Below are 25,474 nucleotides of genomic sequence, written 5' to 3'. Positions count from 1 at the left end.
TTTAGATTGTTCTTAATTCCATGGTTGTGTATTTTAAGTTTTTTGAGTTCTGCACTAACCAACCTAACAAAAATATCAATGTGTGCAAACTGCGTGAAGGGGGGAGTCATGTGTGATTTTGGTCTTAATGATGAGAAGGGACCTGTGGCTGTATTAACTCTATATTCATTTTCTTTTTCTAGATCTTCCAGAGCCTGCAAGGTTCTCAACTCAGCATAGTCGAGTTGGTGAGTATTGGTGTTAGCTTTAAAATGTTTGTGTAAAGCTAATTTTCTTGCAAAGAGATGGATATCTTTTGTCCAAGTAAACTCATCGAATGCAAAGGTGGGGGTGTAGGATAGTCCCTTACTTAGAAGTGTTTTTTGGTGTGGACTCAACTGGACAGATGATAGATTGCAGATTTGTAAGTCATCAGGAGTTTGGTTGCCTTCTTTGGTTATTTTGTTTGGTTCCATGGAGTTTGATTTATTCCTAAAAAAGGAAACGCATTTGGGGGGCCTGTTAGAAATGAGCCCGTATTCGTTGCTGCGATAGTGCTTCTCCCTATGGCTTCCACATTGGTCGCTGTTGGGAATGGAGTTGTTGGTATATTTGATGTTGATGGCATGTTTGTTGTTTTGGATGTAGATGCAGAACGTGTATAGGAGGACACTGAGAAGGGCATAGAGGTGATCGTTTGTTGTCCGCCGTGGCCAGAGCATGTTGTGTTGCTTTTGTTTGGAATTGTGTATGTTCTCTTGGAAGGATTGTATTTATTAGTTTTAATTTTGCGTTTAGCTCCTAACCTATTATCGGCTGGGGGTTGTTGTGGTTCATCAGGACCAGAGATGTCTGATTCAGAGAAATCTTCAGGTCTATAGGTGCGATTCTGAGGAGGAGGATTGCGAGTGCGATAGGTGTATGCTTGGCCGGTATCGAAATCTCTACGGTCCCTTATGTATTTGCGGTGTTTTCTTTCCTTGATTTCTTTCTGAAGATGTTCTATGTTTTTTTGTAGTCTAGTTTCGCAGTCCGCAAATTCTGGCTCAGTGTTGAATGTTTGTATATCACTGATTTCTTTTTCTAATTGTGCACTGATTTTGCCAAAGTCTCTTTTCTCGAAGTCAAGCAGGTAGTGTAACATGCGTAGGGAACTTTCAGTCAGTAGCTGTTCCCAACCCTGAGTGAAAGTACTGTCGTTGCGGTATGAGTTAGGGGTAATGTTTATGCGTAGCCCTCTGTAAATAATTTTCTGCTGTATGTAAGTCTCTAAACTGGTGATTTCCCAGCATGAGCGGACATATTGTTTGTAAGTTTTTTGTATATCCCTAAATGCTGTTTGTACGTCGCACTTATGCAACGGTATATTATCTGTGGAAAACACCAGTGCTGCCTCAGATGATAGATCGTCTGGATTGAGTTTCTTGGAGAGAAAACTCGCCATGCCCCTATGAGGTTTCTGAAATTTCCCTAGAATTTCCCTGAAGATTGTTTAATTAGAATGGTACAGGTATAGTAGGGTCAAGGAGAAGGGGTAATTAACCCAACATTGATTAGAAAAATTGGTAGAGACCCTAGCAGCTGGCAGGGATAATATTAATGAACGAACAGATAAATGTGCATAGGCACAAAGAAGTCCCAAATTTCCCAGCTGCTATAGAATTAATTAAAATATAACTTTTAATGTTTCAATTAGAAACAAGTTGGAAACAAGTTGCAGTAAATAGGGTAAATAGTTGTACAATAGTTTGTTCAATTAAAATTTTTCTTCAGAGCTGGTTAGTCTAACGTTGGAGATCTGGTGTATATTAGGATCTCAGTGTGTCAGGCATGGACGGCAGCTGCAGACTGCTCGGGCAGCCTCTATTATGACACAGTGGTAGAGTTTATTTGTTAGATCAGCAATGATTTTAAAAAAGAAACGCTAGCCCCCCCGACATGTTTCACTGCTTCAGCAGCGTCCTCAGGGGATAATTTCAGGGCTATTACTCGCGCGTTTGATTTCCTCTTCCTTATATAGTGAGGAGACACCTCTTTCATGGTGTGTCATCACCCTGAAACAACCAATAAAGATTGTGAACCGGGACGAGCCTTCTCTGTGTTAGACTGGCACAGAGATCGGCCTATCATATGTAGAGGCCGTTGTTCCGGACATGTGGAATACTTAGTGCATGCGCACTACCGTTAAATCAGGTAATAGAATCAGGTAATAGAATTTATGGCTTTTTGGAGATCGTTATTCTCAGCGGACCTGGTGGTGATGCCCGAAACTGAACGATACATTGTATATACAGGTGCATTCTATGTTGCCGGCGAAATCTTAGTTTTTTATCAAACAATGGAGTTGTCTGATGAAATAGGTCATTGGTTCCATAGATATATATATGTTTGTAATACAGACAGGGAGGTCATTGTTGAGATCAGACTCTAAGTAGCGACGCTTGCGTGCCTTAGTTAGATCCGGACATAGAATTATGATGTTAAGGGGAACCACTATTATCACTAAAGATGCCGTAATAGACGAGAGAGAAAAGAGTAAATGTGCTCTGTATTCAGGTGCACTGCATCTTATCGGCTGCGTCTACATTTACTGGCATTTAGTGTAGATCCTAGATTTAGAGGTAGTTGCATCTAGATGTATATATATTTGTTGAGATGACAGTGAGATATGGCCTTTGTTGAGACCACTGCTGTCATCAGAGAATACCGCAGCAGATAAATGCGCTGTATGTACAGTCGCATTACATATTATCATCTAAATTTAGATTTGCCTGCTGTGATGTTGTTACTGTAAGACACATCTATATTTACCCACATATGATTGAATTACTATGTGGCAGGTGCCCGAGCAGTCTGCAGCTGCCGTCCATGCCTGACACACTGAGATCCTAATATACACCAGATCTCCAACGTTAGACTAACCAGCTCTGAAGAAAAATTTTAATTGAACAAACTATTGTACAACTATTTATCCTATTTACTGCAACTTGTTTCCAACTTGTTTCTAATTTAAACATTAAAAGTTATATTTTAATTAATTCTATAGCAGCTGGGAAATTTGGGACTTCTTTGTGCCTATGCACATTTATCTGTTCGTTCAAGTGTCAATCTAAAGTTCACTTCAACTGTGTATTCAACACTTTAAGAATAAAGTTAAACTTAGCTACATCTTTATAAGGAAAAGTTATAGCAATTTGTTTTTCAATATTGTTTACACCATCCGACTTGTCTTAACGGTAAATTATATGAATGTACAGATGTAGCCATCTATAGGATGTGGTAACACTACTTTACTTTACAATTTTTTACTATAAATAAAAAGTCTCAAATAAGATTTCCTGGTGATGATCATCTTCTACCACAAGTCTTTTCTTACCAGATACACAATTAGACTGTATATAACCGGGTTTAGATGAGGGGTCAGTACAATGTAGACAAGGGAAATAAACTTGTTAATAGTCACTGAATGTCCTCTGTTAGGGACCATGTAGATAGTCAGCATGAAGCCATAATATATAGAAACAACCACCAAGTGAGAGCTACAAGTGGAGAATGTTTTTTGTCGACCAGATGTGGAAGAAATTCCAAAAATTTTGATAAAAATAGAGACATATGTTATGATTATAAATAAAAAAGGTAAAAGAACTATTGGAAAAGAAAGAACAATCATGTCAATACTCACACCGGTTATATCTGAGCAGGAAAATTCTAAGACAGGGGCACAGTCACAAAAGAAATGGTTAATAACATTCGGCCCACAGAAGTCTAAGTTACATACAAGTAGAAATGTAATAAGCACTAACATAAAGCTGAGTACCGAGGACAGGATGATCAGGCTATATCTAAGCTTGATGCTCATCATTGAGATATAATGTAGTGGTTTACAGATGGCCAAGTAACGGTCATAGGACATGGCCGTCAGCAAAAAACACTCAGCAGCGATCGTTCCCCCGTACAAGTAAAACTAAGCAAAACACTCAACAAAAGATACAAAACTTCCTTCCTTTATGATGACATCCAGCAGCCTAGGGACAACACTTGATACAAGGATAATGTTGGACAATGCTAAAAGTCCAAGGAAGAAATACATTGGAGAATGGAGACGCTGGCTTGTGAACACCAGTAAAATGATCAAAAAGTTTTCACATATAGTCATACAATACATGAAGAGAATAATAAAGAAGAAAGGAAACTTGTAATCATTCAGAGCGGGGAATCCCAATATGAGAAACCCAATATGAGAAACTCAATAACGGTCGTAGAGTTTACTTCATGAATTTTCATCTCTGAATGTTATATGGAGATGATGGACAAAGTTATGAATTTGAGTGCTGATGATGAACAGGTCTTAGATGCTCAATGAAGACATTCTTTGAGACTGATATTTTTTTCAAGATTAGTCCTGATCCCAATAAACCTTCATGAGAGACTTCTTTCCTCCATTACCATCTCACGACAAATAAGGTATGTTTTCTGTAGCCTGGAAGAAGGTGCGACCTGGTTTCTTCTAAAAATAAAAATGACTTAGAATATTATGTCCTATATATATATATATAGAAATATGTATAAACCTTAAATTCCCAGGGAACAGACCACTGGAGATACTATAACAACATTTACTCTCAGATTATTAAAAATAACAATGATAAAAATCATAGGCCTCAGAGATAATAATGATAATGATTACTGAGTAGAACATAAATTCAAATGAAACATGTAAAAGATTATTTTTTTTAATCAGTACATTTTAATATATAAATATAAAGAGTTATAGATTTTTCTCTATGCCCAATATGTACGTTTTTTAGATCACTGCCGAGGACCGAAAGTCTAGTTGCACAGTTTTCCTTCATGACAGCACGACTCTTCGTCAAGTGACTGGCCCCACTGTACTGTATGTCATTGCTATACTACTGCTACTGCTTGTACATGAAGCACAGCGGGGTCGGTTACATGATGAAGAGTTGTGTCGTAATAATAGGAGACTGTGCAACTAGATTTCCGGTCCCCCGCCAGCACTATAAAATCCTATTAAAATCTCATAATGAGCGTGACGGGGGGATTGAGATGTATATTAGTGAGTGTACTCGCATACTGCAGTGACTACACTACTAATACTTTTCAGTCCCCACACAACCCCTTTAACCCACCCAGCGGATTTTTGCCTCAGGCATTTTTTTTTTTTTTTCATGGATCAGTGAGGCCTTTTTACTTGTGGGAAAAGTCGTAGTTTTTGTTTTAGCCATTGTTATGGGGTCTTATTAACATACGTAGTGCAAAATATTAAAATGACTTGTTCACTACAATGGTCCAGTCATCTTTTATATAATAGGGTAGGATACATAAAGCTGTATGAGCCGGTCAACAGCCAGAATCTATGTGTTTCCTGTATTAAGTGTATAGGGGTGCAAGGAGTGTGGCGTAGACTATGGAAAAAAAGGAAACAAGTTTTGAGGACTAATGTAATGGGGGGTAAAGGAAAGTAGTCGGATTAGGGAATGTGATAGGCCTGTCTGAATATATGTGCTTGTTCTAGGTAGCCAGAGTACTGGTGCAGTACGAGAAAAGTCATGGAGGCAGGAATGGGGGTTCGGATTACAGAGAATGTTAGTCTTAGTCTAGTTTGTTGACAGAACATAGTGCACTGGTAGGGTGGTAGAAAGAGAGGAGGGAGGAGATGTAAGAAGGTGCAGTACGGGAACAGTCTTGGAGACGCGAGTGTGAGATTTGGATTATGGAGGATGTTAATCTAAGGTCGTTGGTAGAATGCAGAGCGTGGGTAGGGTGGTAGACAGAGATGAGGGAAGAGATGTAAGAGGTGCAGCACTGTGGAGAGCTTTGTGGGTGAGAGTAATAAGTTCAAATTGTATTCTAAAGTGAATCAGAAACCAGTGCAGAGACTGTCAAACACACAACAAGATGTCTGTCTCTAATGAAGTTGCCATTTAGTATATATCTGAGCCTTAAATTAAGGCAGAGACCACTGGAGATAACATACATTTGTGTCCTTTCTTAGCTTTGCTCAATATATCCAGAGATGTGTGGCGCTAGATGATAAACTTTTGCACTTGCCGGCAGCCGCATACGCAGACCACTGAAGACTTACTGGCGCCTCCTTCCTCAAAGACGCCGATGCACACTTCTACCCTCCACTGCTGATGCCTGTAGGGTGCCCTCGCTCTTAAAGGGCCAGCACACACCAGGAAATTCTACCCCCAACCTATCCCTGCACACCTGGAACTTTAAAAGGAACTCTGACCACTCCTTCCTTGCCTGAGCAATGTTGTGTCTTTCGTATGTTTGTCTTGCATATGGTCCCTTAGCTGTATCCTGTATCCCGTATCCCTTATCTGTGTCCAGTTCTAGTGCCAAGTCGAGTGTCCGAGACAACTTTACCATCTGTGTCCTGTGACCGTGCCAGTCCAGTGTCCGAGACAACTGCACTACTCCTGTCCAGTATCTAGCCAAGTCCAGTGTCCGAGACGACTGCACTACTCCTGTCCGTTGTCCTTGCCAAGTTCCATTGTCCTTCACAGACCTGCTTCCCGATTGTCTGGCATATACCAACCTCTGAATTTCTAGGTACTTTATCATCACTGACTCCAATAGACCTTGTTGATCAGCAGCTGCTCCGATATGACGGAGTGGCCCAGTTGTTACGGTTTGCTCAGGCCATGGATCCCGCTGGTCAACCCAAGACGCTGATCCAATTAATGCAAGCGGACATCCGTAACCTGAAGGCGCTACAGGATCAGCTCCTACAAGCTGTTAATTTCATTGTTAACCCTAACTGGGAAAGTGAGGGTCTGGAATCTTCTAACCTGCAAGTATTTCTGGAGACATCTCATACTGTTTTTGAAGAACCGAGCCGAACATCTTTTGCAGCTGCCTCACTTCTGACTCTCCCTTTAAGGGGAATCGACGATAGGGGATAAGCAATCTAGTTCCTTATTTTGGTGGTAGAGCTTGCCTGGAACAATGAGGCCTTGGTGGCAACCTTCTAGCAAGGTTTAGCTCCTCAAATAAAATATGAGCAGGCGGCTCATGATCTTCTGTCCATCTTGGATGCCCTTATTCTTCTGGCTACACGAATTGACATGATATTCCAAAAACGCGCCCTGGAAATCCATCGAGAAAAAAGGTCCTATGGACTCGCCCCACAAATTTCAGACACCCCTACTGCCTTCTTACCCCTCCATGTCGTGTCTGATCGGGGTGTACAATTTACATCTAAATTCTGGAGAGGCCTGTGTAAACTTTTGGATGTAAAATTGGACTTTTCCTTTGCTTATCACCCCCAATCTAACGGTCAAGTTGAGAGAATTAATCAAGTATTAGAAAATTATCTTGGGTATTTTGTATATGTTCAACACGACAATTGGGTGCATCTTCTGCCATGGGCCAAATTCTCCTATAATAATCACATGATTGAATCTACTGCTTCTTCTCCATTCTTCATTGCTTACAGCCCACATCCACATGTTGCTCTTCCTGTGCCGGCTACGTCTCAAGTGCCTGCAGCAAATTCTTCGTTCGGAAGCTTTCTTCACATCTGGCAGCAAATTAAGCAAATTAAGTTCATGATCCTGCAGGCAAAAGACTGCACGAAAATATATGCTGATAGGAAAAGAAGAATTCCTCCTTAGTTTCCTCCCAGAGTCAAAGTCTGGTTATCTTTAAAAAATATTTGTCCGAAGATCCCTTCCTACAAATTCAGTCCCAGATTCCTCGGTCCTTACAAAATACTGCAACAGATTAATCCTGTGTCTTAAGCTATGGTTACCAATTTGTTCCATGTGTCCTTCCAAAGCTTGTGGTCTTGAACTGATGCAGCAAATTCCCTGGCTCTGCAGTTGCTCCCAGCAGTTCTTCTGATGTTTTCGAGGTCAAGGAGATCCTGGACTACAAATATCTGTTACCTTGTGTATTAGAAGGGTTTTTGTCTTGAGGAGAGGTGTGAAGAAAATATGGGGAGCCTAAATAAAATGTGGATTTCCCAGCTCTCATCAGGAAATTCCTCCTATGCTCTGGACCTAAGATGAGAGGGCTGTAATGGCTGTGGTCGCTGACCGCTGGCATCTTCCACTTACCGGCAGCCACGACCTCAGTTCTCTATCGACTTGCCGGTGTGATCGCAATGGGGTCACTTTACGCCTTGATCTCCATGCAGGTTCAAATCGATAGGTAGGACGAGCTGCTCGGAGAAGTAACAGATACACTGAGACGTTTCTCAAGGAAAAATACTTCTAATTTATTGAACTACAGTGCTCATACTTATAGCATCAGACGAACAAAGAACATTCCATAACATATGAGTCATCTGTATGTTCAAGCCTTACATCTTCCTTTCCCATATAGCTCATTGGTGGAGCACCAGGTATTCCCTTGTGTTTCCTTTATGCTTAGGGGGGGTGGTCAAGTGATTGACCACCATCTGTTTGCAATTTCAAGGGACGGCAGAGCATCTGCAAACTATTTCTTCTCTTAACCTTTCTAAAATACCTTTATATTGTAACACATGTTCTCCTTTATAACATTTCACTCCTTATGGTCCCAAATACATTATATATGTATATTTATACCATAACAATCCCTCCTTTTGTGATTTTACCAACACCTAAATTCCAATGCTACTTCTATCTCCGGATAGCAAGGCTTCGATCCATTTCTTCACTTGATTCACACAGGTATGTAGGTGGGGTAATCTCACAACATTCTTTCATCATAATGTATAGGCCTCTGATTGAATGCTTCCCTTATTTTACAAAATGCATAACAATTAAAACATGTAAGCAATACAAATAATATCATTAAACAAATCAATGGTTGGAAAAGCACATGTAATATTTTAGTAGCTGTAGGTGAGAATCCTGTAAAAACGTCATACCAGTGATGGGCACTAGCATCTTTAATTGCTGATGACAAATGTATCACTTCCCTAGCTGCTATTGTAGCCAATATTTTCACCCTACTTAGAGTTACATTATGGGCTTGGATTCGTTTTTCAACTTCTCCTGATCGTTGTAACACCTTTTTCAATTAATCTAAAGATAAACTAAAATTTCCATAGGGCAACGGTTCAGGTACCCATATAGTGGACATTATTTATTTTAAAGTAGGCAGGAACACTATAGTTTGGTTCCCCCAAGTCAAATGCGTCACATTGTATAGACATCCTGAAAATGGTCCTGTGAGTTTAAACTGGCTAAGGGTCTGTCTATTGTTAGTTATTAAACATACATGCTGTGGACCTACTTCAATATAAACCTGTAGGTTAGCTTGTGGGATTATAGTGAGTGCGCATACATTATCCTGGTGCTGCATTAGACAGGGTTCATATATCACTGACTGTTGATTACATACATATCCTTGCTCTGTTAATTGGCACAAATCTATATTCCTTGTCTTATTTTGAGAATCTATGTGTGTTCCTTTCATTTCCGGCATCCAATATTGTCCTAATAATGTCACCGGATCAATCATTACCATTGGCATAACAATAAATTTGCATAATAGAGTAGGATTTTTCACATTAAATGCTATTAGTCTTCCTGCACACCATTTAGGTGTACACTCAGTATACTCAGGCTGTAACAATAACCACGTATCATTTCTCTTTCCTATGGGCAGAATGTCTGTCCATTGCCTAACATGACTACTAAACAATTTATTCTTAAAATTATTCATCTGTTCTTGTTGCCACATCGTTTTAAGCGTACATACTGTCCAATTTACAAAAGTTGGTACATTCTGTAATGTTCTATATTCGGTTAGCATACTTTCATTAAAAACATTTAGAAACAGTTCATCTATAGCTAACCCTTTTTGCTGTAAGTCAAAGGTAGTAGGTAACCATGACGCACCTATCCTTAATGCAGTAGATGTGTCATCTCCCACTGAGTTTAATTTGTTCATAACTGTTTCTAACTGTATACCATTCAATACTCCTAATCCAGTTCCTACCCCTCCTAATAGCGTGTCATACCATTCTCTTTTTTGTCTATGACAGCTGGGGGATTCAGGGAAGGAAATATTGAAGTGTACATTCTTTTTCTGCTGTTGGGTTACAGCGCTCTTACAAGTGTGTGGGATTCTTTCCAGACTTTGTACTGTTATATGTGGCTTAAAACTATCTCTTAAAATTGTTATCAAGAATACAAAATATATTCTATTTCTTATTTCGCTATTATTCAAACATAATATCATCCCATCAGTTTCTTTTATTACAATCGTAGAGTTGAGCCTCTCCTTGTTGCATCTTTCATAAGTCTTATTTATCATTTCGTTTCTATTTTTACTGGTTGTATATTTCTGTAGATACTGTAAATCTGGCTCATAACAACAAAGCAACAGCCCCGGCGTCTCTTCTTGTATGCTAATGTTGGCTGTTTTGTCTATGTGAAGGTACACAGTCCCTCCATGTGGTCCTTTTTTTCCAAGTCCCTTCGGTTGTAGTCACATTTGTAGTATAACACGGGGCATTGGCCTTACAGGTGTAGTTACCCTGCTTTCTATCCACTGTGGCATTCGCCCACCCTGTCCTGAACTGTTCCAGTGATTCTGTACTGATTACGTGTACAGGAGTAGCAGTTCTGCCTTTTTGTATAAGAGCACACGCAACAACCGCCGCAACAACCGCAAAGATCTTCATTCTTCTGGCTGAAGAACCTTTTTACAATGACTGGCGTGAATCCAGCTTGCCTTTCCTTCGAGCTTCACTGAGGTGCTTGTTGTGAGTAGGACTTGAAACGGTCCGTCAAATCTTGGGTCTAGACTTTTCCTCACGTGTCTCTTAACGACCACCCAATCTCCCGGTTCTAACTTATGCGTCCCTTCAACTGAATCAGGATCTGGAATGGAAGCAAATACTTGTGCATGCACCTTGGTCAATTGTTTGTTCAGCGTTGATACATAATCTGTTAGTCTACCATACTGCATTTGGAGCACCTGTGGAAAATAACATCCTAATCTGGGAGCCGATCCAAATAAGATCTCATATGGGCTGAGACCTGTTCTCTTTGTTGGAGTGTATCTTACTGAGAACAAGGCTAATGGTAGACACTCGGTCCATGGTTTCCCGGTTTCTACCATTGCTTTTTGGATTTTCAATTTGAGAGTCCCATTTAGTCTCTCAACCTTCCCACTGCTCTGTGGATGGTATGGTGTATGTAGGGCTTGACTTATGCCTAGAGCTGACAACACATGGTTCATGATTTCACCTGTAAAATGAGTTCCTCTGTCGCTCTCGATCACCTCTGGAACTCCATATCTGCACACCACCTCGTTGATCAGTTTCTTTGCTGTGGCTACGGCTGTAGCTTTGGTTACTGGAAATGCTTCTGGCCATCCTGAAAAGAGATCAATACAAACAAGCACATACTCATAGGTACCGACTTTTGGTAATTGAATATAGTCTATCTGTAGTCTCTGGAATGGGTAAATTGGCTTTGGGGTGTGTTTTTGTGGCACTTTCACTGTTCTCCCCACGTTATTGGTGACACATACCATACACCCTTGTACAAACTTACTCGCTACAGTGCTAAACCCTTGAGCATACCAGGTTTTGTTAACCAAGTCCATCATTGCTGTTTTTGACTGGTGTGTCTGTCCATGCGTTACCTGTGCCATCATAGGGAACATTGTTTGTGGCAGACACAGCTTATTTTGTTGTTGCCATAGTCCATCCGCTCTCAGGGTATCTCCCTGATTCTGCCATCTAGTTATTTCTTCTTTGGATATTTGGTTTTGAAGATTTTGTAGTATTGTGGGGCTGATGTTGACCATGGAGTCTTCAGGATGTTGGTACATCATAACTGTTACTGGACCTACTGGCTTTAAGGCTGCTGCTTTTGCGGCTTGGTCTGCCAAAGCATTTCCTTTTGTCTCTGGTGAACTCACCTTAGTGTGAGCTTTAATTTTTACTACTGCTACTTCTGTGGGTAACGTCAGGGTCTCCATCAAGTATTTTACAAAGTCTGCATTCTTTACAGGTGTACCTGCAGAGGTCAAAAACTGTCTAGCCTTCCATATAGGGCCATAGTCATGTGCAATGCCAAAAGCATATCGAGAGTCAGTGTATATATTTGCTGTCTTTCCTTCTGCATGTTGGCATGCTGCTGCCAGGGCCTTAAGCTCCGCTTCTTGTGCTGAGCGGGACGCTGGTAAGGAGGCTGCTTCTAGGACTACATCTTCGGTGGTTACTGCATATCCTGTAAGAAAAGATCCTTCTACAAAATACCTTGAACCATCCACAAAGAGTATTAGGTCTGGGTTTTGGAGTGGGGTATCTTTTACATGTGCAAACCCCACTGTTTCCTGGGCCATAAGGGCCATACAATCATGTTCATCAGTTTCAGGCAAAAATTGTGACCATACTTTACCTACGTCTTCTCCCCCTTGCTCCAAAGGCAGTAAGGTAGCTGGGTTCAATGTAGTACAGCGGTGTAAAGTAACATGCTCAGGAAGAAGAAGTGCACAGGTTAATCTCAAATGTCTTGCTGTTGACAAGTGCTTCGGCTGTACTTGAGTGAGAATAGCAGTAATATCATGTGGTGCAAAAACTTTGACTGGAAATGCCAGGACCAAATCTGAGGCCTTGTTTAACATTGAATTTACAGCAATGATAGCTCTCACACATGATGGAGAACCTCGGGCCACAGGGTCTAGTCTAGCTGAATAATATGCTACCGGGCGCTGCTGTGGTCCATGACTTTGTGTGAGAACTGCAGTGGCATGTCCATTTTGTTCAGTACAGTACAACCTGAAGGGTTTGTCATAGTCTGGAGTATCAAGGGCTGGAGCTGTTTGTACTACTAATTTAAGGCTATGAAAATTCTCTTCAGCTTCTGGGGTGAGTCCGAATGGCTGACTTTTTAGGCAATCATACAGGGGCTGCATGAGGATCGATGCTGATCTGATCCAGGGCCTGCAGTAAGAGACTAAACCTAAAAATGTACGTAAAGCATTTAAAGATTTTGGAACTGGTATTTGTACAATAGTTTCTACTCTGCTGTGTGTGAGATGCCTCGTGCCTTGTGCTACACAGTGTCCTAAAAATACCACTTGTGTGCAACAAAACTGCAACTTGTCTTTTGATGCTTTGCAGCCATGGTTAGCTAGGAACGTGAGGAGTGACACAGAAGCCTCTGCGCACTCTTGTTGGGAGGGACAGCAAAGGAGTAGATCATCAACATACTGTAATAATACTATTTCCTCGGGAGGCACCCATTCTGCAAGTACCGACTGCATTGCGGCCGTATAGGTAATTGGAGAGTTATGTGCTCCCTGGGGCAAAACAGTCCATGCATACTGTTTTCCCTCATGTGTGAAAGCAAAAAGATACTGACTATCTGGGTGCAATGGGACTGAGAAGAAGGCATTTGCCAGATCCACCACCGTGAAATGCGAAGATGCTGCTGGGATCTGAGCCAATAATACATGGGGATTTGGCACTATCGGTGTGTTAAAAACTGTTGCCGCATTTACTGCCCTCAGGTCTTGGACCATCCTATATTTTGCAGGTTGGCCTTTTTCTGATTTCTTTTTAACAGGGTATAAGGGAGTGTTACATGGGGACACTATTTCCCTTAGTACTCCTGCTTGTAGGAAGTCCCTGATGCTACTGGTTATAGCATCTGATTGGGCTTGGCTGAGGGGGTATTGTTTATTTTGAGGTAGTGGATGATTGGGTTTCAGTTTGACCTCTACCGGGGGTACTGGCAGTATGCCTACATCTGTAGGACTTTTTGACCACAACTTGTGTGGTACATATTTCAAACATTGTTCTTGCTCTGTGGGAGTATATGCTTGGACGTATGCTTGCGTAGAGGTACTCCATGGATTGGTGTCACAAGCCGCTACCAAACACAACTCCTCCTCATTCAGCTGGCCACATAGTTTTACCGTCCCATCCGGCAAATACTCGATGGTGGCCTGTAATTTTTGTAACAGGTCAGCACCAAGCAAGCAAGCGGGAGTAGTATCACAACTGACCAACCTAGTAACGAGCGAGCTGTGTGGTCCAAATTGGAGTGTGACAGGTTTACTTATTTGATTTTTCACCACAACTCCTCCCACACCCACATATTCTTGATAATCTGGGGACAACATCTCGGAAGGAAGTAATTGGGTTTTGATGACAGTCATGGCTGCTCCCGTATCTATAAGGAAGGGTATGGAGGGACCTCCGTTTATCTTTAACGGGACCGTAGGAGCGGGACCTAAGGAAACTACTTGTATCTGTGTTACTACCCCTTCCTCGGGATTGCCACTGTCCTATACCTGATATGTTTGCATTTGTTGTGTCTGCGGAGGTGCCGTAGGCTGCACGCCCTCCACTTGCAGGAACTGTCGTGGGCGTTTTGGACCTCTACAGTCCCTGGCTATGTGTCCTTGCTTCCAACAATTATAGCAAGTTATATCTTTCCGTAATGGCCTTTGTGCCTGTTCCTGTTGCTGGTACTGAGGCTGGTATACTCCAGCACCAACAACTTGTTTCTTTCTTTGTCCTTGTGCTTTTTGACCCTGCTCTATACCATGTGCTATTTTTAACAGGTCTCCTGGGGCCAAACTTCGGTACTCGGGTCTAGCTACTAACAATGCGTCTTTTATGTGTCGTTTTAGCCCGTCTACAAAACAGTTTGTCAGTAGTCTAGTATCTAGTTGGTTGTCTCTTCTGTATCCCATATTTTTCCAGCTTGTCTGGAGTCTAGCGTAAAATTTCTCCACTGTTTCACTTCCATCTTGCGTAAGGTCTGTCAGGTTAAGTCCTAGCTCTGCCTGCTTTTTCACTGCCCATTCTTTCAATTGATCCACCATGTTCTGCCCCGATGGCTCTGTCTGAGCCCAATTCCCTCCTACCGGGGGATCCAAATCATCCATGACTGTAGAGCTATAGATTCCCATTTTGGTATGTATGAGCTGCACTAAGTCTTCCCATGTTGCTGAATACATTTTCTGAATTTGTTCTATATATCTCCAAAAAGGGACAGGCTCTGTCTCCGGGTCGGGGGCTTTTTGAACTAAAGTCAACACATCCCTAGGGTTCCATGGCTTATATTTATGTTCCTTATCTTTATTAAAATTCTTGTCAGCTTCAGTCGCAAACAGGTCTGTCAACACTTGTAACCTTTTTCCCAGGTTTTCTAATGCTTGCGTCGTATCTTTTGACTCGGGAAGCTTCCTTGCTGCTTCTGCCTGATCCATATTACGCTGATGTCTTTCCCTTTCCTCTTTCTCTTCTGCCTCCTCTTTTTCCCTTTTCTCTCTATACACTCTAGTTTCTACTCTTTCATCCGTTGAGCCCTCGGCTCCTCCTGTTACTGGGGTTATTCCTGCCAACACTACAGGGGCCAACCCTATTGTTTGTTTATATGGTTCTGGTACTTGTTGAGGTGAGGGGGCAAAGGGGTTTGTGCTACTCATTTTTGGTGCCACTGGATATATCCCTAGGGGATTTTGCCCTCCTGGTCTTGCTGCCTCACATGCAAAACAAGTATCCCTCCATGCTTGATTCTGCTGACCACACACTCTACACGTCCATCCCCCTGGTCCCTGCGTCGTGACTACCCCATGCCCACCGGGCTTTTTCCTTTCTTTGTTTACCACCTTCATTATAACAAGTGTAGTAAAACTTATCTTTATATTCTGTTTCCCTGAAACCTCCTCGTACTACTGCTTCTGACACTTTTCTCCATGCTTCTGCTTTCCCCTGTAACTTTTTATCTTTCAACCATCCACGTTTTGTGTCACAACATTCATTCCATTTTTCCAGATCTAATCTTCCCGCTTTTCCCATTCCACATGCCTTCATTAACTGATTTGTTCCTTTTGTCACAGCCTTTCCCTCTCTTTCCGCCACTACCTGTTTGGCTGTCAGTCCTTGTGGGTGCTCATCTCGTAATAGGAACACCAAGTTCCCCATTGTTGCCTAGTTATAAGTGGTCGCCTATGGGCAGACCCTAAGTTATGTAGGGGGTAATTTTCCTGATAGGTGAATTCCTTTCTCACCTATTTGAGACAGTTACTTATCCCCTCGAAACTTCTTTTTAAAGAGGGTAACCAAGTTTCCCATCTTGTGACTGTAAGTGGTGGCCTTAGGCACACCCGTATTTTGTTACAGATTTTAGCTACTGACAGATGAATTCTATTCTCATCTATTTTAGACAGTTTCTAGTTTCCGTACTTACTTTCTACTCTGGCCAGAGAATCTTCCTTTTACAGTCCTTTTATAAGAAGCTTACTTTCTTCGTCTGAGACACCACTCGAGTACGTGCCCTCCGCATTATAAGAGTAATATGACAAATATTCCTAATCCAAATAACAAGGCAAACATAAAATCAAGCTGTTCATTTGACATGCCGGATTATCGGACTGCAGAAAATTCTGGAATTTTGAGCTGAAAATCAGCGCATGATAATCCCCGCAAGTACTCCAATCGTGTACACACGTTCTCGGTATTTTGCCGGATTATCGGATTGCACAAAATTTTCGATTTCCGGGCTAAAATTTAGCCTATCATAATCCCCGTAGTCACCTGAAGCATGTACACATGTTTCTGGTAATTTGCCGGATTATCGGACTGCACAAAATTTTCGATTTCCGGGCTAAAATCTAGCCTATCATAATCCCCGTAGTCACCTGAAGCATGTACACATGTTTCTGGTAATTTGCCGGATTATCGGAATTTTTTTCCAAAAACAATTTCCTTATTCTAAAATGCATTTGTGACACAAAACTGGGTTTCTACAACATTCATACAAATACTGTCATGGAGATCAGGCACTTTATCCTGAGGGTAGGATTTATTTTAGACTTGACCAGATTTTTACACTAAAAATACCCTCATGTGGCCCCTCTATTCCTCAGGAGTACTACCGGGAAGGTGACCTACCAGACAGGAAGGTGCAGAGCAGAGTTTGTAAGAATTAAGTCTTCTTACCTTGCTGCAGCAGTGGTCTGCACGTTCCTTCGTCCGGGAGGTCGCCACTCAAGTCCCGGGAGATCCCCTGGGTGGGGTGCCGTCCTTCTGGTCAAGTCCTTGTTCGGGCGCCAATTTCTGTGATCGCAATGAGGTCACTTTACGCCTTGATCTCCATGCAGGTTCAAATCAGGTGGGGGGTGCGAGCTCGGAGAAGCAACAGATACACTGAGACGTTTCTCAAGGTAAAAATCCTTCTAATTTATTGAACTACAGTGCTCATACTTATAGCATCAGACGAACAAAGAACATTCCATAACATATGAGTCATCTGTATATTCAAGCCTTACATCTTCCTTTCCCATATAGCTCATTGGTGGAGCACCAGGTATTCCCTTATGTTTCCTTTATGCTTAGGGGGGTGGTCAAGTGATTGACCACCCTCTGTTTGCAATTTTCAAGGGACGGCAGAGCATCTGCAAACTATTTCTTCTCTTAACCTTTCTAAAATACCCATTCTATTGTAACACATGTTTCTCCTTTATAACATTTCACTCCTTATGGTCCCAAATACATTATATATGTATATTTATACCATAACACAAACGATGCGAAGTGAGGTTGGGCCAGACCAAATGATCTTGCGGGCCTTATACGGCCCACGGGCTGGAGGTTCCCCACCTCTGAGTTAAATATAACTGTGAAGACAATGGTCTTCACTGGTAGACAGTTGAGGCACAGAGGAAATAATAAAATCCTATTGTTCAGATGTCCCTATGTCTTGTTCCCTTTTCTCTTTGATTGTAAGTATTTTTTCAGATATTCAGACAATAAATGTTGATGAAAAACTGTGATTGCTCCTGACATACCCGACTGGAAATCATAGTAAACACCAATACCGTCTCCTGAGTGGATCAGGCATGTCATAACTATAGGTTATTGTATCGCATCCTAGGGAATAGGGAAAACTCCTTATCCCCCAAACTGCTCACTAACTTCAGCTTCTTTCAGCAGTATTGACCCAACCAGACACCCTGGAACCTGGCTTTATACCATCTGCAACATGTGCCCAAGGAGGTGCGTGCCATGGCTCTAGGGCAGGGGTCTCAAACTCGGCCGGGTAAGTGGCCTGCATATAGAAAAAATGGGAAGTTGACTGGCCGCATTACTTTCAAATTTGATACAATACAAAATTATTGTTAATCAATTAGTTATTTGAACTACTATAACACTATATTACTAGAATAATAATACTACATTACTATAATAATAGCGCTAGGTTTAAAATTTGAGATATTTCTCCACGTGCTTATTTCAACAATCCAGCTTTCCAGTTTAAGTGTCGCTAAATGCAGTCCGGCGGCTCAGTTAGCACACATGTCAAGATTGGGCAGCCCCTTTTTAGATAGTGCCGCAGTGCCCTCTGTGGATGCTGCCGCAGTGCCCTCTGTGGATAATGCAACACACCCCTAGGTAAGGCCACAGTGGCCTCTGTAGATAAGGCCACAGTGCCCTCTGTAGATAAGGCCACAGTGCCCTCTGTATATAAGGCCACAGTGCCCTCTGTAGATAAGGCCACAGTGCCCTCTGTAGATAAGGCCACAGTGCCCTAAGTAGATAAGGCCACAGTGCCCTCTGTAGATAAGGCCACAGTGCCCTCTGTAGATAAGGCCACAGTGCCCTCTGTAGATAAGGCCACAGTGCCCTCTGTAGATAAGGCCACACACCTCTAGATAATGTCAGTGTCCTCTTCAGATACTGTCACACACCCACTTGTAGATAACGCCACAGTGCCCTCTGTAGAGGCTGCCACAGTGCCCATTGTAGAGGCTGCCACAGTGCCCTCTGTAGAGGCTGCCAAAGTGCCCTCTGTAGAGGCTGCCCCAGTGCCCTCTGTAGAGGCTGCCCCAGTGCCCTCTGTAGAGGCTGCCCCAGTGATGTCAGGGGCTTGCCCAGAGCTGGAGTCCCAGGCAGAGCGCTAGTAGGCTCTTCCTGGGACTCCAGCTGTGCTCCTGACATCACTGGGACTCCTGCTCTGGGGAAGCCCCTGACATCATTGTCGATGTATGGACAGCGATGTCACAGGCTTCCCCAGAGTCCCGGAGCAGAGCCGATAATAGCGCTCTGCCCGGGACTCCGCTCTGGGGAAGACCCTGACACACTGTCCAAATATGGGCAGCGATGTCAGGGAATTCCACAGAGTCCCGGAGCAGAGCCGACACCAGCGCTCTGCTCGGGACTCCGGCTCTGGGTAAGCCCCAGACATCGCTGTTCATATGTGGACAGCGATGTCAGGGAATTCCACAGAGTCCAGGAGCAGAGCCGACACCAGCGCTCTGCTCCGCTCTGGGCAAGACCCTGACACACTGTCCATATATGGGCAGCGATGTCAGGGAATTCCTCAGAGTCCCGGAGCAGAGCCGACACCAGCGCTCTGCTCGGGACTCCGGCTCTGGGGAAGCCCCAGACATCGCTGTTCATTTGTGGACAGCGATGTGAGGGAATTCCACAGAGTCCAGGAGCAGAGCCGACACCAGCACTCTGCTCCGCTCTGGGGAAGACCCTGACACACTCTCCATATATGGGCAGCGATGTCAGGGAATTCCACAGAGTCCCGGAGCAGAGCCGACACCAGCACTCTGCTCCGCTCTGGGGAAGACCCTGACGCACTCTCCATATATGGACAGCGATGTCAGGGAATTCCTCAGAGTCCCGGAGCAGAGCCGACACCAGCGCTCTGCTCGGGACTCCGGCTCTGGGGAAGCCCCAGACATCGCTGTTCATATGTGGACAGCGATGTCAGGGAATTCCACAGAGTCCAGGAGCAGAGCCGACACCAGCGCTCTGCTCCGCTCTGGGCAAGACCCTGACACACTGTCCATATATGGGCAGCGATGTCAGGGAATTCCTCAGAGTCCCGGAGCAGAGCCGACACCAGCGCTCTGCTCGGGACTCCGGCTCTGGGGAAGCCCCAGACATCGCTGTTCATTTGTGGACAGCGTTGTCAGGGAATTCCACAGTGTCCAGGAGCAGAGCCGACACCAGCACTCTGCTCCACTCTGGGGAAGACCCTGACACACTCTCCATATATGGGCAGCGATGTCAGGGAATTCCACAGAGTCCCGGAGCAGAGCCGACACCAGAGCTCTGCTCGGGACTCCGGCTCTGGGGAAGCCCCAGACATCGCTGTTCATATGTGGACAGCGATGTCAGGGAATTCTAGAGTCTCGGAGCAGAGCCAATACTAGCGGCTCTGTGTCCCGCGGGCCGCAGATGACAGCCCCAGGGGCCGCATGCGGCCCGCGGGCTGCGTGATTGAGACCCCTGCTCTAGGGTGTATTAGCATTGTCCTAAGGCTGTGCTCTGTACTTGGCTTAGATACACTGCCGATGGCTATTTACCCATGGATGGTCGTAGGATTTTTTTCTGTTTGGTATTGTTTTTCCTAGGACTAACCAGTCTCAAAGATGTCTTATTGCACCTCAAAGAAGGATATCATCTAATCTGGTCTCAACAGTCTGAAAAATGAGAGACCATTCAAATCACATCAGCTGTTTTTCGTGTTTGGGTTTAAATTCAACTCCATTTCTTCTGTAATAAATAAATCCTACATGTATCAGACGTAAACAGTTCTTGTTATTATGTAATGTTGTCAAAACACTGCGACAAGGATAGGATTTCAAACCCATGCATGCAGAGCACAATGGATTAGCAGTCCATCGCCTTAACCACTCGGCCACCTTGTCTTCATGGGGCAGTGCTTTCTTCATTTACAGGGGTATTTTTTTTTAATCCTACTAGGTCCCTCAGAAGTGTGCTACCATGATATTAGTTTTGATATATTTAATTTTTACATTTTTGTTCTTTTTATTTATTTTTCATTTTTGGTGTTTTCACATGCTCTTCCCCCTCCTGGATCCCGGTGACTGATCGAGGATCGATAAATGCATGAAATGATATTGTATTGCATTTTATTTATTCTGCAGACATTGTGTCTACAAAAGGGTTAAGAGTTCTGGGCAATGTAAGCAGTCTCTGATTGGTCGCCCGTACACGTAAACTAGTTCCCTATACTTACCCTGCTACACACGCTCTGAAGAAGTCACATGGTGATTAAACACGTCAGCGTGCGTAGTCTACGTCTTGACATTAAACGCCGGGATCCTGTTTGATCAACTGCACATTCCTAACATAGTGTATACGCCACACGTGATGCCAGGGCACCTTGTTCTCACCGAGGACCGGATGCCACATGCTCCCACTGCTGGACTTGGATACAGCTTGGCTGGACGGCTCCTCAAGTCTCCTGGATGTCCTGATGCACGTGGCCTACAACTGTTTGTTCCGGACCATAGACCTACATGCCAGATGAGTATTCCTTTCAACTACTTTTACTTTCCTAGCTGGTATCAGTGACTGGTGTAGTACCGCTAGTTGGGGAAATTCAGCTTAGTACTTAGGGCTTGTCTACATCTAGCGGAATTGCTGTATATTTTCCGTCCAGAATCGCGGACGGAAAATACACAGCAGAATACAGCAGCAGTAAAGTGGGTGAGATTTAACAGCTACGAGCAGAAATTGACCTGCGCTGCGTTTTTTTCTGAAATTTTCTGCAGCAATTCCGTTACGTGTGGACAACCCCTTACTCGGCACATCAACTGTGGGTGGCTGTTTACATGGTCCTTACTGGTCCCTCTATTGTTGGACAATCTTTAATTCGACCTGATTCTGCCAGCCAGGAGCTTGTTCACAGGCCTCAATTCTGGGACTTTTGCAGCAAGTCCTCTACTCATACATCGTGTCATATCTCCTGGGGGATATTTTTGACCTTGGTAGTGAAGTGCGTGTAGTGAGTCTCCTATTATTTCATCCTGTTGGACTTTGCTCAGGATTGTTTGTGATCACCTGGTTCTCAAGTCAGCCGTCTATGTTCCAATTTATCAGCCGTCTAAGTCCCAATTTATCAGCCTGTCTCCGTTCCAATTTATCAGCCTGTCTCCGTTCCAATTTATCAGCCTGTCTCCGTTCCAATTTATCAGCCTGTCTCCGTTCTCATTCACCCTTTTTAGTACTAATAGATGTAGGTATATGAATTGCTATCTTTATATTTTCACATGCATTAGTTATCATGCCTTATTTATGTACAATGTTATAGTCTTAGTGTCTATGTTATCAGGGGCATAGCTAAAGGCTCATGGGCCCTGGTGTTAGAATTCAGACTGGGCCCCCCTACCCCTCCCCAACACCACAAGACACCTGCCGTGCCTATGAACAGCCGCCTTGCCCAACAGCCCCACCAGTATCATTACCCCCATAGCCGCCCCCACAGTATAATGCCCCCATTAGCTGCCCCCATACAGTATAATGCTCCCTGTAGCTGCCCCCATACAGTATAATGCTCCCCATAGCTGCCCCCACAGTATAATACCCCCATACATTATAACACCCCCCATAGCAGACCCCATACAGTATAATGTCCCTCATAAATTCCCCTATACAGTATAATGCTCCCCATAGCTGCCCCCCAACAGTATAATGCCCCCATACAGTATGATGCACCCCATAGCAGACCCATACAGTATAATGTCCCTCATAAATTCCCCTATACAGTATACTGCCTCCATAGCTGTCACATACAGTATAATGCCGCCATACAGTATATCACATATAGCTGCCCCCATACAGTATAATGCTCCAATATCTACCCCCCACAGTATAATGCTTCAATAGCTACCCCCCCCACAGTGTAATGCTCCCATAGCTTCCCCCCACAGTATAATGCCCCCATACAGTATAATGCCCCCAATAGCAGACCCCATACAGTATAATGTCCCTCATAAATTCCCCTATACAGTATAATGCTCCCCATAGCTGCCCCCCAACAGTATAATGCCCCCATACAGTATGATGCACCCCATAGCAGACCCATACAGTATAATGTCCCTCATAAATTCCCCTATACAGTATACTGCCTCCATAGCTGTCACATACAGTATAATGCCGCCATACAGTATATCACATATAGCTGCCCCCATACAGTATAATGCTCCAATATCTACCCCCCACAGTATAATGCTTCAATAGCTACCCCCCCCACAGTGTAATGCTCCCATAGCTTCCCCCCACAGTATAATGCCCCCATACAGTATAATGCCCCCAATAGCAGACCCCATACAGTATAATGTCCCTCATAAATTCCCCCATACAGGATAATGCCCCCATAGCAGCCCCATACAGTTTAATGCCCCTCATAGCTGCCCCCACACAGTATAATGCCCCATAGCAGCCCCATACACTATAATGCCTCCATTGCTGCCACATACAGTATAATGCCCCCATACAGTATAATGCCCGCCATAGCAGCCCCAGACAGTATAATGCCCCTCATAGCTGCCCCCACACAGTATAATGCCCTCCTTAGCTGCCCAACGCAGTATAATGCCCCCATACAGTATAATGCCCCCATAGCAGCCCCATACAGTATAATGCCCCCTTTAGCTGCCCCCCACACAGTATAAAGCCCCCATATCTGTCTCCCTACAGTGTAATGCCCCAATAGCTGCCACCCAGGGCCGGCCTTAGGGGTGTGCGACCTGTGCGATTGCACAGGGCGCATCACTCCAGCAGATGTAAGGGGGCGCTGCACTGGCTCCCTTCCCCTGCTTGTGCGGCCCGAGCCCGGCGACTTAGCAATGAGTAATAACATTTTTATATTAAAATATTTTTTTTACAAACCCCTCCCTGCCGGACAAAAAAGTAGAAAAGGGGCAGAGAAGGGGGTTCACGTACGGGCCGCACATCAGAAAGGAGAAATGTTCCATCCTCTCCTCTGCCTTGTGAAGTGAGTGCTGATTAGTGGAGCAGCAGGGACCTCTCTCTGCTCCACCAATCAGCACAGCCTGTACTGCACAGCCACACAGACTTAGCGCCTCCCGCAGCTTCTCCCTCCTCTGCTGCTGCCACGAGAAGACTCCTCCACGGAGCTCCGGTGTCAGGTAAGAGCAGCAGCTTTAGGTTAATCTTTGTTCATTTATGTGCTGTGTGAGGGAGGAGGAAAGATTGATCTATAAATTATGTGGAACAGGATGGTTGTTTTTGCATAGATCGATTTTGTGGGGGAGGGGAGACTAGGTTATAAGTGCGTTTTGTGTGGGGATTCTTTATAGATCGATTTTGTGGGGGAGGGGAGACTAGGTTATAAGTGCTTTGTGTGTGGGGATTCTTTATAGATCGATTTTGTGGGGGAGGGGGACTTTTGTATAGTTTATTTTGGGGTGTAGGAGCTTATTATGAATCATATGGGGGAGGGTAACATGGCTGCAAATGTTATGTATGGGGGAGAAAGGATTCTTTAGAGATCACCTGAAAAACTGCACCAAATGTTAGTGCAGTCCTTTGGGTGACATGTCCGCTGCGGAAAACTGCAGAAATAAAAAAAATAAAGATAATAATCCCTGCCGTAGTCATGGTGACGCGTCCCTCTTTTCTGAACGTAGCCCGGCCTCCTGCGATGACGCTGTGGTCCATGTGATCGCTGCAGCCTTTGATTGGTTGCAGCAGTCACATGGGATGAATCGTCATCCCAGGAGGTTGGGTTACGCTCAGAACAGAATACTCATCGCTATGACTACTCCAGGGAGTTTTACCTTTTTTTTCTCATTTGAGATTTTTGTGGTGAATCACAGCATTTCTGCCGCAACACGTGACTTTGTTGCGGGTTTTACCTTCCATTGAATTTAATGGGGAAATCTTACAATACAAGAGCAGCGATTCCGCAGCATAAAGTGACTGGCTGAAGATTGAAAAACGCAGGTCAATTTATTTTCAGTTTCTGTGTGGCGATGAGATTTGTTTTATCTCATCCACTTGCTGCTACTGTATTATACTGCAGATTTTACGCAATGAAATCCATTGCAGAGAATCGTATATTCAGGTGTTGCAGCCATATTTCAGTTTTTGCTGCATTTAATATGGTGAAAATTGCGGCAAAATATGAAAGCAACATGTGAATACATCCTAAATAAAATGTGTGGCGGAGTGGGGCTTAGTTAAAGTTTTTTTGTGTGTGTGGGGGGGGGGGGGTAGACTTGGCTATAAGGCTAGAATTTTGGCATTAGGATGACATGATCATCAATTTCAATATTTCCCTATCAGACATTTTTAAAGTTTGCGCACAACTTTTTTCTTTGTTATCTATGGCGGCATTATTCACAGTATGGTGGTATTATTTAGTCAGTGTATGGCGGTGTTATCTAGTCACAGTATGGTGGTATTATTTAGTCAGTGTATGGCCGTGTTATCTAGTCGCAGTATGGTGGTATTATTTAGTCAGTTTATGGCGGTGTTATCTAGTCACAGTATGGTGGTATTATTTAGTCAGTGTATGGCGGTGTTATTTAGTCACAGTATGGTGGTGTTATCTAGTCACAGTATGGTGGCATTATTTAGTCACTGTATGGTGGTGTTAACTAGTCACAGTATGGTGGTATTATTTAGTCAGTGTATGGCGGTGTTATCTAGTCACAGTATGGTGGTATTATTTTGTCAGTGTATGGCGGTGTTATCTAGTCACAGTAT

At 43.6% G+C, this 25,474-nt stretch overlaps 1 pseudogene; it reads right to left on the bottom strand.

Moving 5' to 3' along the window:
* Positions 1-3,334: 3,334 nt before the first annotated feature.
* On the bottom strand, positions 3,335-4,263 carry LOC142750702 (olfactory receptor 11L1-like; annotated as a pseudogene).
* Positions 4,264-25,474: the final 21,211 nt, after the last annotated feature.

Source organism: Rhinoderma darwinii, chromosome 3, assembly GCF_050947455.1.
Source record: "Rhinoderma darwinii isolate aRhiDar2 chromosome 3, aRhiDar2.hap1, whole genome shotgun sequence".
In the NCBI taxonomy this organism is placed as follows: Eukaryota; Metazoa; Chordata; class Amphibia; order Anura; family Rhinodermatidae; genus Rhinoderma; species Rhinoderma darwinii.
The sequence above is the reverse complement of the archived record's forward strand: the minus strand, read 5'-3'. Positions and strand labels throughout refer to the sequence as shown.